Raw genomic sequence first — 7,242 nt, 5'->3', positions numbered from 1 at the left:
GAACTGAAAAAGGAAATAACCTGTCATCAAAACCTTCATTAGCAAGATGGCCTCCCTGAGAAGGCCTCGGGGATGATGCTTATTATCACCCCTTACCTTCCCAACTCACTTCCCTCCTATCCTCCACTTTAAATTCTCTCTTTTCCTAACATACCAAAATCTCTAACTTTTCCTACTACCAAAATCTCTCTTTTCCTCCAACCAAATTCTCTCCTTTTCTCTACCCAAATCTTTTCTTTTCCTCCACCAAATTCTCTCCTTTCCTCTACCAAAATCTCTCTTTTCCTCCACCAAATTCTCTCCTTTCCTCCACCAAAATCTCTCTTTTCCTCCACCAAATTCTCTCCTTTCCTCCACCAAAATCTCTCTCTTCCTCCACCAAATTCTCTCCTTTCCTCCACCAAAATCTCTCTTTTCCTCCACCAAATTCTCTCCTTTCCTCTACCAAAATCTCTCTTTTCCTCCACCAAATTCTCTCCTTTCCTCTACCAAAATCTCTCTTTTCCTCCACCAAATTCTCTCCTTTCCCTCACCTCTCATCCCTCTTTTTCCCTCAGTTCCTTCCCTCTTTTCTTACTTGTGTCTTTATTTTCCTGTCCTTTCAACATACATATCTCTTTCATTATGTCTTCCTTATTGCTGTCTTTCTTCTCTCCTTTTTTCTCAGCTTCGTCTCTTTTTCCTTTTCCCTTCTGATTTTTCTTTACCTCCTCTTTTCCTATCTCCCTTCTTGTTTAATAGAATTTTCGTGTGTGTGTGTGTGTGTGTGTGTGTGTGTGTGTGTGTGTGTGTGTGTGTGTGTGTGTGTGTGTGTGTGTGTCAATTTGTGAGTTTGTCTGTCTGTCTGTCTGTATCTCTCTGTCGGTATGTATTTATGTACGTATGTATGTGTGCACGTATGTATGTATAAGGCATACACACATCAAGCAGCACGTACGCTGTAGGCTACATCTTACACTACACGTATGTACACCACGAGCCCGGGACTCGTTCATCCCACCTTCATTTCTCATCGTTCATGCATTTCGTCTTATACCCTCTGAGGACAGGAGGGCATATTAAAAAAAAAAAAAAAACTGCATGGGAGAGAGAGAGAGAGAGAGAGAGAGAGAGAGAGAGAGAGAGAGAGAGAGAGAGAGTCCTTTTTCATACCTTAAACATCCTAACCTAATCAAAGTGTTGGCATTTTCTTATCTTTAATTATACACGACGTTCATCAGTTAAGATGTAAAAAATCGTAATACTGGAGCCTCTGATATCAGATAGTCATTTCTATCATTTTTCATCGTGTTATTACCAAACTTAGAGGGGCACTCAGTGGAGCGCATCTCTCCGACAAGGGCAACGTAATTTCCAAACCACTCTTCATAATGGGTTCGGTTTTCTCATCACTGATTAGGGTTTCACAAAAAAGATGTTTTCCGGATTCATAATCTGCGATGCGGATCGGTCCCAGAAGTTAATCGATTGTTCCCTGGGACACGGATTGTCTACCCACAAAATTAGGTCCGAGTCGCTCATGTAGTTTTTTAGTAATCCTTCAAACAGACAAACAAACTAACAAACACCTGTCCAAAAAGTTAATCGATTGTTCCCTGAGAGATGGGCTATTTACCCACCAAATTTGGTCCAAATCTCTCTTTTAGTTTTTGAGAAATCCTGCTAACAAACCAACAAACAATCAGGAATGAAAACATAAACTGCTTGTCGGAGAGATTGAGCGATGATTAATGCTACTGGTGAAAAAATGAAAATATACCGAATTTTTCGCCCCCTCCCTCCTACACAAAAATGCACTTCTCTCTCATCTTCTCAACAGCAGTAATTATTTTCAGAATCTACATGAAAAAAAAAAAGTTTCCTATATTTTTGGTCGTTCCAGTTCGGTAGACATATTTATCGTCCGCATAGCGAGGTGATAATGTAATTGTGTGTGTGTGTGTGTGTGTGTGTGTGTGAAATTACAGATAAACTCTCTGGTAATGTATGTCTGAACGCCTGGCATATTAATTCGAAAATATTTATGCCAATGCCTCCAGCTTGTTATGTACACGTCATGTTTCTCTCTTAACCCTTCCATAAATGTCCAAGGCCAAGATTTACAAGCGTACCAAGTAGCAAGCCAGGACACAGATGACGTTACCAGCCACCGGAACCCAACAGCCAATCAGTGGGCAGCAGCCTAATTTTGCCTCACCTCTGATTCACCACCCAGGTATATTAGCTTCCTCACCGACCACTGCTAACCATTCCTACAGCACTACAACCCTCGTAAGATCATCACTTTGCTGAAGAAAGCTCTGGGGAGACGAAATTCCGGAATCCGAAGTCAAGCAACTACATCACAACTGACACCACCACAACAAAGGATATTGCCGCCTACTTAGAAATCATCACTACAAAATAGGATTCAGGGAGACGCAACACGAACCATCAAACAACGCGAAAACATTGCAAAATTATTATTATTATTATTATTATTATTAGTAGTAGTAGTAGTAGTAGTAGTAGGAGTAGTAGTAGTAGTATCATTATTATTTAGTAGCAGCAGTAGTACTATTATTATTATTAATATTAGCATTATTATTCCCTACCAGCGCTAATAGCAAAAATGACCCTGCAAGGCAAAACAGTGTCCAGATTCGCTACTTTTACGGCGTGACCGCTATTTACGACGCCATTACCTGCATCCCACTGACCCCCCTCTACTACCCCCTCCTCTCCTCCCCCTACACCCCCTCCTCTCTTTTCCCTTCTCTCTCCACCTGTTACATCACCCTCCTCTCCTCTCCCTTTTCCCTTTTTTTCCCTCCACTCGTCTTTTCCTTCTCCCACCTTTCATACAGTTAGTTCATCCCTCCCGTTCCCCTCCCTCTTACCTCTCCCTCCCTCTTTTTCCTCTTTCCCCTCTCGTCCCCACCCCTCCTCTCCCTTACCCTTCCCTTTCCTCAACTCCTCTGGCCTCCCTTCCCCTCCTCTTCCTCTCTTTAACATAACTTTATCACCCCTTCTCCTCTCCCATTCTCACATATTTATCTTCTTTTACCTCCCCCTTCATCTCCCTCCCGTTCTTTCTCCTTTCCTCCGTTTTCCCGACCCCTACCCTTTCATCTCCCCTCCCCTTCCATTTCTTCTTTTACACGAACCTTCCTCCCTCCCGCACCTCTCCCCTCTTCCTCACTCCTCCTCCCCCTCCTCCCTTCCCTCCTACGCATCTCCTCCCCTTCCATTTCATCTCTCCCCTCCCCTTCCCCTTCCCTCCTACGCATCTCCTCCCCTCCTCATTCATCTCCCCTCCCCCACCGCCAAAAATCCATGGTGTTAGGGTACTCCGGTTGATCTCCTTGTTGATAATTACGAGGCCACCTGGTAATTGCCCCCTCCATGCCCCAATTAATTTATATAATGAGGCTGGACAAGGTGCACTGGGGTTTGATGCGGACGTGGCTGTATCCTCATCGTCACAGTCGTCATCGTCATCGCCATAATCGTCATCATCGTCATCACCATAATCGTCATCGCCATAATCGTCATCATCACTATAATCGTCATCATCATCATCACCATAATCGTCATCATCATCATCACCATAATCGTCATCATTATCATCACCATAATCGTCATCACCATAATCGTCATCATCATCATCACCATAATCGTCATCATCATCATCACCATAATCGTCATCATCATCATCACCATAATCGTCATCATCATCATCATCATCATCATCATCATAATCGTCATCGCCATAATCGTCATCATCACCATAATCGTCATCATCACCATAATTGTCATCATCGCCATAATCGTCATCATCATAATCGTCATCATCACCATAATCGTCATCATCATCACCATAATCGTCATCATCATCATCATAATCGTCATCATCGCCATAATCGTCATCATCATCACCATAATCGTCATCATCATCATCGCCATAATCGTCATCACCAATGCTATCACTATTATTGGCGTTGTCTGTGCGGTATTCATGGCCCTGCATCCTTTTCATTGCACTTCCTCGTGACTAGCACCAAAGTTTAGTGGTCATCTCTTGTCTCAGTTCGGTGGCAGAATATGACAATAATGCAGCCCTACATCCGTTCCATCGCACTTCCTCGTGACTAGCATAAGAGTCTTGTGTTCATCTCCTTCCATAGATGTCCGAGTTTAGCAAGAGATTAACATTAGACTATGATGCTAGTCATGAAGTGCTATGGAAAGGATGTAGATCTACAGAACTGTCTTTTTCTGCCACTGAGTTTCGTGCCATAAGCTAGAAAAGGAAGAAAATGCGCTAAGCTGAAGTGAAAGAGGTACAGCTGTGGTCAACCCGCACCCCACATTGCAGAGTGTAATAGCAGCAGTGTAGAAAATCCTGACGTGTTTCATATCATGCTTTAGTGATTACCGTCAAGAGGAGGGAGCCTGACCACATTTTCCTCCTCTTGGTTGTAATGATATGGTTGGCAGTAAATTATCAATGTGAACTGTACTCACTAGAATCCAGCTGGGCAGACAACAGCGCTTCCTGTTGCTGGTACGTTCTGTGTAGATCATCTGTAAATAATAATGACAATGGTAAAGAAAATAACAATGATAATAGTTAGTAGTAGTAGTGAAAGTAGTAGTAGTTGTTGTTTTTCCAGTAGTATTAATACCGGTAGTAATAATTATAACAACAGTAACAGTAGTAATACTGGTAGCAGTAGCTGTAGTAATAGTTGGAGTAATAGTAGCGGTAGTAGTAGTGGTAGTAAAAGTAGTAGTAGGAGTAGTAGTTATAGTAGTAGTAGTAGTAGTAGCTGTTTTTGTAGCAGTAATAATAATAATAATAATAATAATACCAGCAACAACAATAGTAATTAAAAATAAATATAATTAATTCAGTCACCATAACGATGTTATATAAAAGTTACTCTCACATCAGACTATTTCACTCAGCTCTGGAGAGGCTTCTGGAACCGGAGTAGCAAAACACCTCCTTTATCAACCCTTTCCCTGCCACGGCACTCTTCTGTGCCGAAAAAAATTGTCTGGCAGCGGCGAGAGCAACCTAAAGAAAGACAGGATCGCATCGCAACGCCTAAGAAAGAGTGACAAGAAACCCTAAGACATACTGAAGGTTCGGGAAGAATATTGTTGTTATTATCATTATTACTGTGTCAAAAACAACAACAACAACAACTACTACTACTACTACTGTCCTACCTTTACTACTGTTACTACTACAACTATTATAAGTACGAGCAGATAGACTGAAAGCTTAATTACCCAAACTTCTACTACTTACACTATCTGGGAGCCTCCTTAACTGACGATAGTAAGGGCCTTAGACAGGGTACGTAAGAGTGGGCTACTTATTTATTCATTTATTTATTTTATTCCGTCTCAAAGATGAGGGACTGAATAGAGGAGGTTGCCAGAGATCGAGCAGCGTGGAAAGCTGTCACTAGGTGACCAAGGCCAAGGCATAGAAGCATACTGGGGCCTTTATGAACGATACAATACAAAGAAATGAAAGTACAGAGTTTCCATGATCAGTCCCTTGGTGGCACTTCAACTTTATCAGTCCCATAGCCTAATATTTCCATGTCAGTAGCGCTATCCGGCGATTTGGTTCATCTTGGGATAGAGCCCTATTATTATTATTATAATTATTATATTTATTATTTTTATTATTATTATTTACTGTTTTTATTACGATTATGATGATGATGATGATGATCTATCTATCTATCTATTGCCAGACGCCTCAATCCCGTTTGGGGTGGCCACAAACAAATCGCCTCCAAGTCGCCCTGTCCCCCGCCATTTCACTCCCCTGCTCCCAACTCACACCCCCCTCTCTCATATACCTCTCCACCCCATCTCTCCATCTCATCCTCGGCCTCCTCCCTCTTTCCCCCTCCACCTCACTCACATACACTCTCTTCGTCAGTCTTTCACCCTCTATCCTCTCCACATGGCCAAACCACATTCAGTGTGTTCCTCATAACGCTTCCTATCACATTCCACATCAACACCACAACGCTCCTTTATATCCTCATTCGTCAGCCTGTCTCTCCATGTGACTCCACAGGCTCCTCTTAAATAACTCATTTCCACGGCTCTCACTCTTGACTTGTGTCCTTCCAACAACGTCCACGCTTCACTTCCGTACGTTAGAGTTGGTATCACAATACTGTCATGTAGTAACTTTTTCACTTCCATGCTCATTTCCCTGTTTCTTATCACTGCTTTCAAAGAACTAGCAACCTTTCCTCCCTGCTGTACCCTTTCAAGCACTTCACCCTCCAAACCTCCATCCTTACTCATCACACTACCCAAGTACTTAAACGTACTCACATTTTCCAATTCCTCACCATCCAACCTCGCTGTACATTCACTGACTTCACCTCTCTCAAAGACCATCACTTTACTCTTCCCTACATTCACCTTTAGATTCCGTTTCTTACACACTCTCTCAAACTCATCCACCAAGCCTTGCAGCTCTCCTTCGTCTTCACTCAACAACACGGTATCATCTGCAAAGAACAGTACAGGGAGTTTCCAAACACTATCCTCTCTCACCAGGGCCACTCCAACATTCACTACCCTACCTTGTACCTCATTTTTATTACCCCATCCATGTACAGATTGAACAGCTATGGAGACATGACACATCCCTGTTTCAACCCAACTTTCGAAGAGAAAAATTCACTTAGTTCACCATCCACACGCACTGCAGCCTTCGCATCATTATAATTATTATTATTATTATTATTATTATTATTATTATTATTATTATTATAATGATGATGATGATGATGATGATGATGATGATGATGATGATGATGATGATGATTGTTATTATTATCATCATTATTGTATTTTTTTTTTTGAGGGGGGGGATCGAAGGGGTTAGACCCAGGTTTCCCTAATCGTTTCCTGAAAACCCTCCTTCCTGGCCCGAGGAAAATTATATATAAGGAGATGGCAAAAGTTTGGTGGAAAATACGCAATCAGGCTGAAAGGGTTTATATATAAATATAGGTCACTGGATGAAACTGATTAACCTGCCGTAATTAGAGGGTCAGCGATGCCCAGGTGACCCGCAGTTGACCCCAGACTGCCACAACAACAAAAACAACAACAACGATGACACTACTACTACTACTACTGCTGCTGCTGCTGTTGCTACTATTACCACTACTGCTCCTACTATTGCTGCTACTACTAATACGATATTTCCAA

This window comes from Coenobita brevimanus, chromosome 81 (assembly GCF_032717465.1).
Source record: "Coenobita brevimanus isolate Jiangsu-jjx chromosome 81, ASM3271746v2, whole genome shotgun sequence".
In the NCBI taxonomy this organism is placed as follows: Eukaryota; Metazoa; Arthropoda; class Malacostraca; order Decapoda; family Coenobitidae; genus Coenobita; species Coenobita brevimanus.
Note: the sequence above shows the minus strand (reverse complement) of the source record.